We start from the raw sequence: 15,426 nt of genomic DNA on the forward strand, positions 1-15,426 counted from the left end.
TGCCCACGTCTGAACAACACGCAAAAACATGCATTGTCCTTTCTTCTGCTCAGTGAAAAAAATCCGAAATTTAGACAAATGATCGAAGATATCGCCTCTAGGAGCCGACGTAAACCTGAAGTCGTGGCCGTCTGCTGCCGTTGACAGTGCCGTGGCCACCGCTCTCCTGAGCAGTGACGCTAGCTCCCTTGCCCTGGCCGGGGTGCAGGTGCCTTCAGACCCCGCGCGGCCCCTGCAGACCCCGCGCGGCCCTGCCCGGCCCGCGGGCGGGCGCCCCCCTTTCCTCAGCCTGAAGGTGCTCGTAAGGCGCGGCAGCTTCTTGTTGGCCTTGCTCGTGATAAAGCAGGTAACACCTCATTTCTTGCAATACGCCGCTTCCCTCGGTTGCGAGCGCCCTCCCTCCGTGCGCATCCCGACGCGGCTCTGCCCCGTCCCCGTCCCTCCGGGGGGCCCCGAGGAACGGGGGGCTCGTGGCTCCCCGCCAGTCCTGCCCCCTCGGCCCGGCGCTCGGCATCGTGTCGGAGCCGGCGGCCTTTGGACTCGCTTGTCGCTCATTCATCACAAACGGAAAACCTACGTGAGCTTTTCTAGGCTTTAGGGGCCAAACCCCAGAAAGCTGCTGGGACCTGGGGGGGGTCCAATTACTCGGCCCAGGCTTCGCTCCCTGGCGCATTAGTGGAAGTTTTGAATCACGCTCTTGGTTTCCCTTACGCTTATCCTGGAAGCTGAAGCTGCAGATCGGACCGCAGGACTTCAAGAACCAGAAAGCGAATTTCACTTTGCTCCTCCTGCCCCGGGAGAAGCGACCGCTCCGGTGTCCCCACGCCTGCCGCCACCGGAAAACACCCGGTGCGCTTTTAAATACCGTCACGGCGCCTGGGGTTATTTGCAGCGTGGTAGCGCGCAGGCGGCCGGCCGGCCGGACAGCGCGTCCCGTTAAGGCGAGCTCCGGAGATCCGGCAGGGCGAAGCCGCTGCCTTTGCCCACGGAGCCGCTGCTTTGCCGAGATTTTGCTGACCGAGTTGGTAAAGGCGCGTTGGGCGGCTCGCGGGGACAGCCCGCGGCAGAGCCACGCGGCGGGGAGGCCGTAGCGCCCCGGGGAGGCCGCAGCGCCGTCTCCCTTTGGTCTGCGCAGAGGCCCCCCGGGAGGTGTCTCCTTGCCCTTCGCCGTGCAGGACAGACAGCAGAGCCCCACAGACCTACAGACCAGGCCAAGGGAGCACCAGCAGGTCTGACTCCATCCAGGGAGGGAAGGAGCCTGCTCCAAAACCCATCCAAGCCGATAGAAAATCCCCCAGGGCTTTGCTAGGCTTTGGACCCAGGCCTAGACATGCTGCAGAAGGGTTTATACAGCGGCTTCTCACGGGGCTGTCCGCTCCCGCGCGCGCTGCTCACGCCTCGGCACCCCTCTGTCCTACGCGGGAGGTCGACTGGAGCCGGGGCGAGCGCTCGGCCCGGGATTCGCCTTGCTGCTTGTCCTCCCTTTCCCTGGCTCTGTTCCCCACCGCCGCGGTGCGTTCCCGGCCCCGGGAACGTCTCCGCCGAATTTCTTTATGAAACGTGCCTGGCTCCCTGACCGGCGCCACGGACTCAGTCGTCCTCCTCGGTGTGACTGTTCAGCTGGGCCCAGCACGTCTGTCTCCCTGGGTATCTTCTGAGCGCTTTCTTCCTGCCTTCAGTTCGCCCTTTCTGCCCGGGTAAGCCCGGAGCGGCCCCCGTGGCTTAAAAGGATTTACTCCCGATTTACCGGGGAGTCACGAGCAGCGGGATCCGGGGCGCTCGCAGGTTCTCCCTGAGGACCAGCGATTGGTCCGAGAGCGGACGGACGGACCCCGCGGCGCCCGCGCGGGCAGGGCAGCGTCCGGGGCGTCCTGCCCCGTGCGGCGGGGAGGCCGGGCTCACCGAGGAGCGGTGCCGCGTCCCCGCGCGCGAGGCCGGCTCTCCCGGGCCCCTCCGAGCCGCCTCTGCCCCGGGAGCGCTCGCCGGCCCCTCCGCGACGTTTGGGGGTCTCCCGGGGAAATTAGGGTTTTGCGATATGAAACGTTTACATGACTCGGAGCGGGACGAGGCGAGAGGCTGCAACGCGCTTCCCTGCAGACTCGAGCCACCGCTTCCCGTGCACGAAAACGAACGGCAGCCACGAGCGGAGAAGGCGGCTGGGAGGAAGGAAAGCCTGGTGTTTTTCATTTGATCAGAGGCACGACTGCAAACAAACCATTTTCCGAAGCCGTAGCCCTGAGAGGGGACAAATCCGCCCCGGCACCTCGCGGGATGGGTCTCCGTGCGAACGGGAAGATGAGCTGGGCGCATCCTCAGCCGCGAGAGCCGGTTGGTGTCCACAACTCGCAAGGAAGGAAGCGTTGTTTATATGTCTTTAATTTCCATTTATATATATTTGGATCCAGCCCTTTCCACTATGTATGGCAGAAACCGAGGCCTCTTCCATTTCTTTTGTTCTCTAATTAACTCAAAGATGATTTTGGTTCCTTAGAAAAAAAAAAGGACTTCATTTTTCTTTAATGTGTATTTGCAGCAAAACATGCACACAAAGATCTCGCAATGGAGTCGAAAACTCAACCTTTCCAACCATGCTCATTGCCAAGATTGCTGCCGTGATTTTTAGAGAATTAAATTGTCCCTAAACAGTTTCCACAATACGTGACTTCTGAAACTCACGGTATCTGGACTTCGCCGGTATGTTAGGTTAGCGCTAGAGAAATTGCAGCACACTTATTCCAAAGTGGAAGGAAATTTAAACCAAGTGAACTGCTGGCTAAATAATAGTGAAACATTTGTTACTGGCCTGAAAATGAGATGTAGTGCCTATTTTGTGCAGCTTTACAGCACGTCAGAGCCCATTAAGGAGCTGCAAGGTGATGGGATGGCTGTAGTTACAGGCGACTTGATGGCACATCCATTACAATTTTGCTGAAGAAGAGACATGGGAAACGTACGCCTCGAAGCACGATGAGATAAAGCGTTAGCGTTTCCATCTTCTCGGGTCCTTGCTGTTTCCGTTCTGCTTGAAACCCGTGGGGCGCGGGCAGGATGGAGCCGCTGCCTTTAGCTGCGTTCGCTTTTCAGGCAGGAAATGCGTATCTTGCTCGCTTGAGGTTTCTGTGTCAGCAGGGAAAGACGGGGGGGCCGGCGGGTCGGCCTCGGGCCTCGGGGAGAGGAGGATGAGCGGCACCCAGGCGGGCCAGGCAAGATGAAAGCGCCGCGGCTGAGCCTGGGCTGGGGTCCCGGCCGCCGCGGACGCCCGGGGGGCAGCAGGAGCCCAAGCGGAGCCCCCGGCGCTGCGCCGGTGTCGCGCTCGGGAGGAAAGGCTGGCGGGGCACGGCGCACGTGCCGGCCCTCGTCCCGGCTCGCTGTGCTTCCCGGCTCTCCTCCCCGCTCCGGGCGAGGACGCAGGACCCTTGGAGCAGCCGGTCCCCGCGGCGTTTGCAAGCACTGTCCCTTTTACGGAGCTGTTTGCTGCACCCCAGCGAGTGTTTGATTTCCTTATCTGGTGGAAGTTTAATTTGCAGAGGAAATCCTGTCTCCCGCTGCCTGCCTGGTCTCGGCATGACCTCATGCCGCGCTCCACGGTCATCAAGGGAGGAAGTATCTTCAAGGCAACCATGTTACCAGAGGCCTGACCAGGATGGACCAAGGGTCCACGGAAGATAACGCCGTGCGGGAATAAATTGCAGCATTGCCGGTTATTTGGTTACCCAGGGCAAACATTTTAATCAGCTCCCAAAATAGTAAGGCCACTCTGGCAAAGGGGAGATTTATTGCCACCTTAAACTATACGCTAAAACGCTCTCTTTGCTCAGGGGGAACAGTGAGGTTTGAAGGCCTTTGGTGGAAACGTGTGTGTTCTGGCTTCACGGATTTCTGGGCCGGAGAGCGCGGGCCCAGCCTGAGCGCCCGCGGCAAGGACCCGGCGGCTCGGTCAAGCCCAGAGCAGCGGCCGGGCTGGGACACGTCTTTGAAGGAGAGGGTCAGGCCTGATTTTACGTTTTAAAGAGTAACACACGACTCTCGCTAGCAATCACCCCCAGGGTTGTCCATCCTCCCTGTTAAAGTGCTGCACCTTGCTTTCAGTTTGCTTTTTTTTTTCCTTGGCTTCAGCTTCCAGGTGCTGCAATATTGTTCTGCCAGTCCAAAACCATCTCTTCCATGTGATAGCATTTCCCTAGGTAGTACTTCAAATCTAGGATTAGATCATTTGTGATGCCTCTTAAAGCAGTTCTAGTCTTATCAAGTCTCAGCCTAAAAGAAGCTTTTCAGGGCTGATACAACTCTGCTGGCTCTTTTCCCCCATTTTTTCACACCCAGTTCAAAGTGTGGACACCAGAAAGGAACGCAATGGTTGGTTCTGGGCTCCCAGTGGCCAACCCAGAGTCGCAGCCAGCTTCCTGTTCCTACCGACCTTAAAGAAAAAGCAGCAAAGTCTGCTGAATTACTTTATAACCTGAATCGGTTGCCACTTGGCAAGCAGCTGTGTGAATTTGTGGACATCAGCAATATGGGAGATGATCCCAGCAGCCGGCTCTTGACTGTTGACCTGGTGCTGCATGCACAAAATGCACTTCTTGGCTGCGGGGCAGCTCGTGTCTCAGGCCTGGCCAAGGAGGAAGCGATCGCATCAGACCACACCTCGCTGCCCCGCAAGGGCGATCACGAAGGAGCAGTCTCGCCCTGTGAGAAGCGGAGGAGATGAGTCTGAAGGAGGGGCACTTCCCTTGCTTCAGGGTCATTAACCTTCCTGCTGGCACAGCTTATTCACTCATGGCCCAAAAAAAACATCCCTCCCAGCCCGTCTGGCAGAGATCGGCTGCAACAGTGCAAAGGTAGCGCAGCCGCTGGTGTTAATCGCTGTCCCGCACACAATCTCTGTGGGAAGGAGCCCTGGCTCTGGTCCATCTCCTAGGCACCAGCTCACCAAGGCAGGTTATATCTGCCATGAACATGCCCCAGTGCTGTGCATGGCCACGACCACGCTGAGCAGGAAGGCAGTTTCTGCCGGTCGATAGAGCAGAAGTTGGGACTGTGGGCTGTGTCACCAGTTTTGGAGTACTGTCTGGAATTTCGAGGAGAAAGCTACGAATCTGAGGTCCTGGGCTCCAGGCCCAGAACTTGCTGTTGTTTTTCATAATCGATGTCACTGCAGACAGCAATGTACAGCTAAAAAGTGTCAGATATTTAAAAGGGCAATGGTGGAGGGCAGGTAGCAGGGAGAGCTTGCACCGGCAGGCTGTGAGAAGCACAGAGCAGAGAGTTAATCAGCAAAGGAGGTGTTCGCTGAGCGCCGGGGAATCCTGCTCCCTGCCCTTGGGAACCGTGTCCCATCACTGGTGGTGATCGAAGCCATCCGTAGGAACTAGTCAGGCTGGTATGCTGTACTCCACCACATAATAAAGCATAGGTGGTTAAACAAGGTGATTAAACAGTCCGATACCTTTGCTGTTTCTGTAACTTTAGAAATGCAAGTGGAGTTTTCTGATATCTTAATGCTAAGAATTGGCCCCCAGCTACCCTATGAGCTAGGAAACAGCCCTGGGAGCACAGTTTCATCCTAGGCCTCACGGTGATGCCGGTATCACACCAGTGACGCGCTCTGCAGTGGCACTGTGCTGGCTGGCGCACGCGTGAGGAACGTTAGTCAGACTCCAGTGATGCAGCAGGAAACCAAGAAACTAGGTGATCCAAACACCCATTTGTTTGTCATCACATCGCTAGCGTTATTCATGGGCTGACTGCTATGCTGTCAGTAATTTCCTTCCAGGCCCCTTCTGCAACAAGAGCGAGGGCTGACCCTAACTGGCAGGTCTTTGGAGCACGTACAAGAGTTTTTTTATAACCAAATGGGCTCACCTTTGGAAAACAAGAGGTTTTAGTGATGAATAGAAAGAGGAAACCAAAGCACTTGCGTATCAAAACAAATGGCTGAATTGGCTTGGAAGGCATGTAAGTTGAAGGAAAAATTCTTGAAGCTTTTTGTGTGTGCCCGCAGCGAGAACAGCCAGCCTGTAGCGCAACTGGTCACAGAGCAATAAGATGTGGGCTTATCCTGTGGTAAAGCTTCTTTTCTCAGATATAGACATTAGAATAGTCCTGCTTCAGTGGGAGCTTAGAGTCATTACACACTTCCCTGTAATATGGAAATTATTACTAAACAGTGCTGTTAGGAAATCCTCCATTTCCCGCCTTCTGGGCTCAGTTATTAATTCTGCAAATCCAGACATGGGTGACCAGCAAAGGGGGCGAGAAAGTCTGCATTTTAGTGAGATACATAATATTGTCATACACGATATTGTCTTTAATGCTGAAACAAGCAAGCAAAAAAAACAGAAACGCTGACAGCACTTCTCTGGTAGCATCAGTGCTGAATCTAGGCAGGAAGTTGATGCAGCCCAGTATGCTGCAATCTGTGGAGACTGATACAGTCCACTCTCGCTGACATGGAAAGCACAGGACGGCCTGCTTTTCTGAACAAACCCATCTGTTTTATTTCTCACGTCATATGCAACTGTTTTATCTTTGCTCATTTCTATTGCTAAACCCTGGCTGGGAGATGAGCTATTTTAAAATGCATCTGCTGTTATTTATACAAACAGTTTCTTTTCTAAGGGCATGCAGAGGAAAGTGGTGAAAACCAAAGTTCCCCCAAATGCTCCCAAGATGTAACTGTGTTTCTTTTCTGCTAGTGCTGCAGACATACATGCTGCTTGCTAATGAAAGACACCAGGGTTAATCTGGGGAAGAGTTTACCACTTTCCATGACCTTTAGCTACAGAGAGGCAGTTCAGCATGTACCGCAATAGGATATCTAGGTACCACGCGGCCGACCTCTGCTCAGAGCCATGGCCCAGCTCTCTCTAGCCAGTGAGAGAAGCACTGCATCTACCTATGCGCTTTACTGGAGGAAAAAACCACATGAGGGCTGGAGAATCAGGAGCAAGACACCCAGTCCTTACTCAGGTAAAATTTCCAGATAACTGAGTCATAACTGAAGTGGAAATTACTTAGCAACCTGGTTGAGGAGGCAACAGCTGATTTCAGTATGGAATTCATGGTTTTGCTGTCAGTTTGGTGGTGCCTGCGATGGGCTGCTTTTGTCCCAAATGACCAACTGGTCTTTACTTTGGAGTGGAGCATTTTGTTTTCAGGACAGACAGCGAGGAGGCACAAGTGCCTAATGCTCCCTCTTACTCAGTGTTTGCTTTACTGTTGATATAAAATAATGGCCTTTCTGTAGGAAAATATCTACTCTTTGCTGATTGAGAAGCATAAAGCAAGTATTATTAGCTTGCATTCTGGAAGCCATCAGAAAATGAAGAGTGCTATCGTTAAGGCTAAGTGTTATTGTAATTGTAATTATAGTGGAACAGCTAATAAAAAGAGAGGAGGAACAGCCGCTCCTTAAACAGCGGTTTCAAAACAAGCTCTTGCTAACACCTGAGAGCAGAAGTAGTGAGATTGCTGCAGCATGCCAGAAGGTCACCAAGGCTGGGGTTGAATAAGTCCTTTTAGGATAGCAGGGAAGCATTAATGGGAAACACACATCTCTTATCCAGTTACAGGTGATTCCATTCACTCATTGATGTCTTTATAAATCTTGTCACGTAATAGTAGCATCTCTCCTGATCAGCTCCAGGTGACTGGCTGTACTGCTAGCCTTTGACTCAGGCAGGTGTTCCCTGGGGGTCCAACTGGATAACTGTTATGGGTGAGGAAAGAAAAAGGACTGTCTGAAGGCTTGTGCGTTTTTCCAGCTCTGATCCTCAGATCCTGATATCCACCAGTACTGACCCTGGAAGGGACCAGCTATCAACTGAGAGAAATCAGGAATGGGTAATGTGGAAATAATCTCAAGGGGTTTCCAGCAGCCTGTAGATTAGGTAGCTGCATTGCTATTTTAACCGGAATAGTTTTAACTTGCAACTAGGTGATAGTACAGTTGTTAGGGGACACTGTTTAAGCAGAACAAGCGTTTAAATCCCATGGGAGTAAACATGGGAGCAAACACTTGTTGAATTAGACTTTATTCTATTTCAAAATGTATATGACATTTAGTTCTCATGTACTCTTTGACTCATTGGGTGTGTAATTACAAAAAGAGCTACAAAGTCAAATGAATGTCCTGGACTTCCTCTAGTATTTTAAAACATCAATTTTAATTCTTCTTTCCATTTTTCTTTCTGCTTTTTTCTTCTTTTCCAAGCCTCCTTGCCATTCCCTGTACTGCCTGGTTTTAGACACTGGAAATAGCAAAATGGAAGCTGTGCATCTGTCCTAGAAATAAGCAAAAACAATTGGCAACTGTTTGTGGAGGATGAAGTTAGGTACCTAGATGATGTGTTAAGGCAGCACCTAGTTATGTGGGGTGAGCAAGTATCAGGATCTAAAGTGCTGTACAGGAAGAAGTTGAGTAATAACAGAAAATACATGGTTACAGCTGCCTTTGATCAGTGAACAGTTTGATGTCAGCTGAAGGAACAGCACTTACTACTGTTCATTTTGAACTAGGACATGTCAGCCTTTCCATGCTTGAAATCATTCCTCCCCTGGCCCTTTGCTGCTGAGGGGAACTGGGAGCTCGTCTCTTCTCATTCTGGTTTTGTACCATGTAAAGCTAGTGACTTTGATCCAGACATTTTCCAACTTGTCCATGGGGTAAGTGAGGGCAGAATCAGGTCTTAGTATGTACTGTGTCATGTGAAATGGTAAGTGGGTCTATGCGTGGAGACACTGCGGAGCATTTCTGTGCACGCTTGTCAGAAGACTTATCATATACCTTGCAAAAGTGTATTTTATGATATGCTATGTTCTTATTAATTATCATTCATAAAATGAACTCTGGACCATACTGTGCAGCATCATACAGTTCTTGTCTGGGGCAAGTAGCTTTCCTTTTCATGGGTGAGTAAAATACCTTTTTGTTGTTTTCTATTTTTACCTGGCCAGCACAAGAAGAGGCAAACTTGCTTTCTGCTTAGGCCGTTAGATTTTCACGGCAGCTTGGCAAGACTGCTCAGGTAGTTCTCCGTTTTGCAAATTTCTGCATTTACAAGTGGGCTGGGGGGAGGAATGAAAGATTAGTAGCTGAAGAAGAGTCCCGTGATACGGGAATTGCAGGTAATGCATCCTCCAATTTTCCTTACCAGAAAAGAATGGAGTTCCCAACTGAAAGCAAAATGACTGTAGAGCTATTGGGGGATTATTATTGTCTTTTGAGTCTCCAGGTTGCTGCCATGTAAATTATACAGGCCTTCCCATCTGACATTCATTGGAGTTTACATTTTGGCATCCTGCTTTACCAGACTCGAGATGCATAGAGAATTGCAGGTATGTTTTAATTCAACTCCATACCCTCCCAACGAGGGAGACTAATATTTCCATCCCTATGCTATAGGGAAAGGTGGCAGTAACATGCCATGTTAGTGGCCCAGCCAAGAAAGGGAGCCAAGCTGCCACAGTCCAGTCCCTGGCTGCCCTCTATTAGACTTCATTGCCTTCTAGAATTAGGAATAAAACACAGGAGGCCCAATTCAGTACTGTCTTTCTGCATAGTTGGACACCTCCAACACCATTTACTGCTGGTTAGATCCTCCCAGAACAGGTAACATCTCCCGTATGTTTCACAAACGGTTCCTGGCGCAAGGGAAGCAAGTTCACTGAGTCTTCTATTTTGTGATCCCAGTTTCTGAAAAAAATTCTCTCTCCCACCAAAAAATAAATATAGCACACTGCTTGGAAGAAAATCTCTGCCATGAATAGACTGGCTGTGCAGTGGGGAGATGCATGGATAACATTGCTTGAAAGACTCTCAAATATAGCTCTGCAACCAATACCTGTGATTAAAAAGTGAGAGAGAGGTACACAAGTTAACTTCTCGGCTCATTTTAACTCACTTGGGGACAATTCCTTGCCAGCTGCCTGATCTCATAGCAAATGCCAGGCTGTTACACTTTTGCACAAGTAAATTCTTGAATTGCCTGTAGAAAAATCAGCCTGCTATGTTGCCATTAGCCTAAAGAATGGGAACTCCTATGTATGATAATAAGCAGTTGCCTGACATACCTGAGAAGCAGGAATTGTGTGTGTGTGGTTTTTTTTTTTTAAATGCTTCCTTCCCCAGCAAGGTTCAGGCTTTTATGATATTTATAAAAACCACTGAAACAGAAACAAGTATCAGTCTCTACCTTTCTCCCTACTCTGTGCTATCACAAACACCAGACAGACACCAGACACTTCTGGTGTGCTTTCAATTTAGGACAGCATTCAGGAAGCTGCCTAAGAAGTCTCTATCTCCCTTTCAGAGAGATCAGTAAAAGTCACAGAGGAAGAAGGCCCAGGATCTTTTGTACTTCTGATAAAGGGAATCCCATTCCTGCCTCCTCATCTGTTCTGTAATCTCTGTGCTCATAGGTGAAGACAGTCTTTGTTGAGGCTGAAACCTGGAAGTACTTCAGCATCTGCAGCAACCACTTGGGATTTAGCCTTTCCTGTGTTTTCAGGAAACTTCAATGATATCAGCTGAGTCAGGAGAAGACAGTGGCAGAGAGAAGTGCTTGCTCTTCTGGGCTCTAACTCTGACCTCCAGAGCTAGCCCAGGTCTTACCTTAGGAAGCCAGTTAGACCTTAAACAGAGCATTGCCTTGGGTCCAGCCTTCCCTCCCCAATTTCCACACCTTCCAGCGTATCTGGATAATTATCCAGTAGCTTCACCCAGCCTGACAGCAGGCACAGAAAAAATGGGTTTGCGGCAACCTGAGGATGAATGATTTTTTTTCAGCAGAGGAGCCTGTTTGGTCCTGCCTATCTGCTCTGATAATAGGCTCACAGCTTTGGAGCTCACCTGCCTCCACAGAATTTGTCGAACGCTGGTATGTTTTAAGCTGTCCTTCGTGGTCTGAACCCTGGCAGGGACGCTGCATCCTCTAGAGCATTGCATCATGATGTTGCACGGCCTGGTGACGTGAGACAAAGCGCATGCTCAGTGACCCCTGTATCCACGTTATCAGTGAAAGAAATTACTGTCGTTACAGTGCCAGTAGTTGTTGGCATGCACTGTTAATATTACAATTGTCATTATTCCTGATGATACATTGTAATCTAAACTGTAAAGAAAATATTATGTTTCCACTTCAAAAGCTCATGTTGAGCTTTTGTAATGAATATTTTTCTGATTCTTTCATGACTATCCTTTCTTCATTATCACACAGTGTTTGGAAAGGACAAATTCCTGTTTTGTGCGGTTTACAAAGTTCAGTCAATCAGAACATGATCCTTATGAAGTCAGCACCTTTGCATTTAATAACAGCAATGTATTATGAGTCTGCACAGTGTCAAATACACTTGCATTTAAACGTACTGTTGATGTGTTTTACTGAGCTGACTTCTGTTCTCTAGTCTTGTGATTCTATCAGCTAGGAATCCAGGCTCATTATGAGATTGCACATTGTTTCTGGATTTCATTAAATGAGCAAATGGGTATTAGCTAGCTATTTGCATCAGCTGAACTTGTGATAATTTATCCAATTGGGCAATTGTTATTTTGGAAAAAAGTGTCCTGAGGGATTATGACTCATTTTCATCTGTCTATATGAACCTCGGTATAACCCCTAGAACTCAGCAGCACATCCAGGCAAAGAATGTCAATCCTATTGCAGTTGCTGGGAATAACCATGTTTTCTACCCAGTCTTTCACTGCGGCCACATAACACAAAAAGTGAAGCACTGGTATAATTTAATGATATCAATGGATTTAGAGCAGGGACTTCAGAAAAGATATGTTATGCATCAACATTTTTTTTAAAAGAGTAGAAAGGTCAAGATAATTTGCAATTTTTTTATAAAACTGCAATGTTAAGGATCTTTTTGTGCTCAATATATAAAGAGTTGTACCCTGTAGATGACAGGATATAGAGGGCTTAATTCTTTGCTTTTTTTCCTTGTGGTGTTGCTGAGGCTGTGTGGAGTAGAAATCCACTGTTTTGGGATGTTAGCACTTCTTACCCACTTTAAGCAGACGTAAGCGATGACATCAGTAGTAATGTAGAAACATACAGATCCTGGAGAATCTCCTTTCTGTTTCACTAGTTCAAGTCTAGTTTAAGCTATTCCTGACACTTGGCAAGAGGTGGCCAGTTACCAGACCTGGTGGTCAGTGATATCTCCTGAAATGATAGTATTTTTTCTTGTTTAGAAAACACACTGAAGGAGAGGCAAGGTGTGGAAAGTGTAGATGCAAGACTTAATAACACTGAGTTGACAGTTTCAATTTCTTTGCTAAAGAGCAAGCACCATTACACAGGAGAAGTGCAGTAACATAGCACTGTGAATCAGGCACATTCATAGCACTAACTATACATGAATTCATAGCATATAGAATTAGGCCCCGTCTATATAAGTCTGTCTATGGGAGCCGTATCTGTTCTGTTAATGGAAAAAGGTGGCATGCAGGGCTATAAGAAATGAAGATCCAGATCTATTCCCTGCAGAAACTGGTAGGAAAATTCCCACTGACTGCAGTTGAACTTGGATCTTTCTTCATCCTTTGCCTTCCTTTTTAATGCATTACTTCATAGCCAAGGTTCACATTCATCCAGATCTAATTTCATGTACGTGCAAAGTCTGATTAAGTGATAAATGTTTTCAGCTTGCATCTAAATCTGTAGAAAACTGGAGGAGGGGCGGGGGGAATCAACTGTCCTAGAACAGGCATTAAGTAGGTCCTTTATTTTGCTGAATCAGGCGCTGAGTGTGTCTGGATGCTGTAGATGCATTGATATTTGAGACAAAGTTTTATTAAACCTTTAGTTTTAAAGGAAACCTGCAAGCAAAATGTACTCTTCTGATAAAGCCTGGCAGAATGCTTATATACCTTCAAGTATATTAAGCCCCTTAAGGATGTAAGCAGGATCTTCTCATGCAACTCCTATCCACAGGAGTGAATTTTTATTGACTTGCAGCTTTCACAACTATTGACTTACAGTTTCAAAACTGATTTTTTTTTGAATCAGTTACTACTGATTTTTTTTGTCTTTGCATGTTTTCTGGATACAGCCTCTTAATTTTAACAATATACAGCCAGTCATTTGCTGCCTAAGTTTAGAGTCAACAATAAAACTGCAATTCTGAAGCAACCAAAGATGTTCAGCAATCAGCTTTAGGTATCCTTAAAGGCATGTGATCCATCCACATAAAATGCCTCCCTGCAAAAGGAGGGATTTTGAACAATGCTACTGAGGTTGACAAGTCTGAGTTCTGCCAAACCTAATGGAGAAAGCAAATGTGGAAATCCCTCCACTGAGACTAACCTGCCTCCAGCTATACAAATTAAGAAATAGTGATTTACTTGCTTTCTTCCAGCATGGTGGTCCCCAGGGAAAGAAATACCCTGCTAGGACCTGAGCCATAAAGAACTGGGATTTACAGATCAATATCAGCATCCATGATTTATACCTGGAAGCAAAATTCTTCTGCACTGTAGATCTCTCCTGCACTCACAAGCACAGCGGGAGTGCTATTTTCTCTGATTAGAGTAGAGGATGAGAGCTGGGATTCTTAGTTGTACTCATCTCTTGGCCACTGACTTGCTAGGCGTTTTGGATAAGTCATTTAATCTGTCTCTGTTTCCCCATCTGTGAAGGAAATAATATTTCTTATTAATACAAATAATACTTAGCTTTTTCCCCTTTGGATGAAAGGCAATGTGAATGCAAAAAATGTTTTATACTCAAGCTGCCAGCAAGTCTGAACAAGAGCAACGTAATGAAGAGAGTCTTTGGGAAGGAGCACAGCAAATTCTCCTGTTTTAGCCTCTTGCAGCTGCTGCAGGAGCTTTGCCGTTACCTCTCGCAACAGCTCGGAGTCCTTTGTCCCCCGCCTAACCTTGAGCTCGTCCGGAGGCGGTGGCTGCAGCCCTCGTTGTGTCCCCGGGTTACGCAGTGGGCAGACGCCGTGCTTGCGGACGGATGGAGTATCCCTCTGCGTTTTAAGCCATACTCACCGAGCACCATGCGTTCAAATCACGGAAACGACCGCAGCTCTTATGGCGCGTTTACATGATTTTTTTTTCTTTTTTTTTAATTAGCACAAACTTCTGTTTTGTAGAAATTTAAGTGCTGATGTTGGCTTTTCTTGACTAGGTGGTTGACAGCCGGGTTGTTCACGCTAGAGCCAGGGCAGGAGTCCCCCCGATCGCAGGCGAGGAGACGCCGCTCGGTCGGCCCCGACGCTGCACCAACGGCTGCCGTCGCCCCCAAACGCGGAGTGACACAAGGACAACGCGGAGACGCGCGGTTTCCTCTTTCCTCCCTTCGTCTTCGGTTCTCCTCGGCTGCAGGTCTCCTGTTAGGTATATTTTTACTTTGATCCTATGGGGTTGTTAAGGCTTTATTTATCAGTTTGTTTTTTAAAAATAAGTACGTAGCTAATAAATGCCGCGTCTCAAGGTGCGTTTTGGCGACTGAAAACACGACGAAAAGGGGGGAAGCTCCGTCCCGGGGGGGGGGGGGGGTCTCCCGCCAGGCACCAGCGGCCCGGCTCCCTCCCCGTGCGGACGGGACGCGCCGCTGTGCCCCGATGAAGGGCAAGAAACGCTCCCGGCCGCGTTACCGGCCTCGGCCGCCTACCGGGAGCGCCGCCAGCCCGCCGAGCCGCGCGGCAGCTCCGGCCGCCGCCGCCGCGTTACCTCAGCGCGGCTCCGGCCGCCGCTGCTGCGGGGGGGGGGGGGGGGGGCGGGGGGCGGTGTCATGGCGGCGCCCCGTCACGGGCGGCCCCGCCCCGCCCGGGCCCCGCCGGCTCCTCGCTAGGCCGCTGCCGCTGAGGGCGGAGCGGGCGCGCTGCCCCCGCCGCGCGCAGCAGCCCCGAGCGCCGAGGCGGAGCGGAGCGGCCCGGGTGAGCGGGGCGGCAGCGGGGGCTGCGGCTGGCGGCAGGGCCGGCGCCGGGCTGTCACGGCGGGCCGGGCCGGGCTGACATCCATCTTGTGGCGGGGCGGCGGCGGCGGGGGGGGGGGGGCGCGGGGCGGCGGGCGTCGCCGCGGGGGCAGTGAGAGGCGGCCTGGCCGGGGAGTCGCCCCGGCGGCCGCTCCGCTCGGGAAGCAGCCCAAACCGCGGTGTTTTGCGCCCAGTCCGCTGTGCCCCCCCCCCCCCCCCCCCCGGGGAGCCGAGGGGACGCCGAGGGCGGCGTGAGGGAAGCCCGAGAGCGGCGCTCGGGGCGAGGCCGCCGCGGCCGGGCTCCGCGCTGCGTTTCGGGAGCCTTCTCGCTGCTCGGCCCTCGCCGTCCCCACGCGTGAGGCAAAGCCGGGGCGGAGGCAGGTCCGGAAGGGCCCGTTTTGGGGGGGGGGCACCGCGGTTTAAGTTTTGGCAAGGGGCTTTTGGGACACGGGCCGCCGGCAGCGGCGAGGAGCAGGTCGTCGCGGCCTCCCAG

The 15,426-nt window shown here is 50.5% G+C and overlaps 1 protein-coding gene and 1 long non-coding RNA gene across 18 annotated transcripts in view; one reads left to right on the forward strand and one right to left on the reverse strand.

The window, feature by feature from the left end:
* Window positions 1-7,721: 7,721 nt before the first annotated feature.
* LOC104142308 (uncharacterized) lies at window positions 7,722-13,711 on the reverse strand. 4 transcript variants are annotated; one of them, XR_011136233.1, is made up of 4 exons: window positions 13,459-13,711; window positions 12,010-12,170; window positions 10,850-10,961; window positions 7,722-9,066 (listed from the first exon to the last, which is right to left on the reverse strand). It is a non-coding gene; the product is annotated as an uncharacterized lncRNA (long non-coding RNA). The 4 variants fall into 4 exon arrangements; XR_011136232.1 differs by having other exon boundaries at window positions 9,153-10,961; window positions 13,459-13,596; XR_011136231.1 differs by having other exon boundaries at window positions 7,722-8,283; window positions 8,948-10,961; window positions 13,459-13,596.
* Window positions 13,712-13,915: 204 nt separating this feature from the next.
* RAP1A (RAP1A, member of RAS oncogene family) overlaps window positions 13,916-15,426 on the forward strand; it is a 48,237-nt gene continuing 46,726 nt past the window's right edge. For 5 of the 14 annotated variants that reach the window (XM_068918527.1, XM_068918535.1, XM_068918530.1 and 2 more), the window contains exons 1-2: window positions 13,916-14,050; window positions 14,145-14,353. The gene's annotated coding sequence lies outside the window, so the exon portion shown is untranslated. Of the gene's footprint in view, window positions 14,051-14,144; window positions 14,354-14,762; window positions 14,896-15,030; window positions 15,315-15,426 lie in introns of those variants that run through there. The other 9 variants (XM_068918532.1, XM_068918526.1, XM_068918529.1 and 6 more) reach the window with 4 other exon arrangements.

Source organism: Struthio camelus, chromosome 24 (genome assembly GCF_040807025.1).
Source record: "Struthio camelus isolate bStrCam1 chromosome 24, bStrCam1.hap1, whole genome shotgun sequence".
Classification (NCBI taxonomy): domain Eukaryota; kingdom Metazoa; phylum Chordata; class Aves; order Struthioniformes; family Struthionidae; genus Struthio; species Struthio camelus.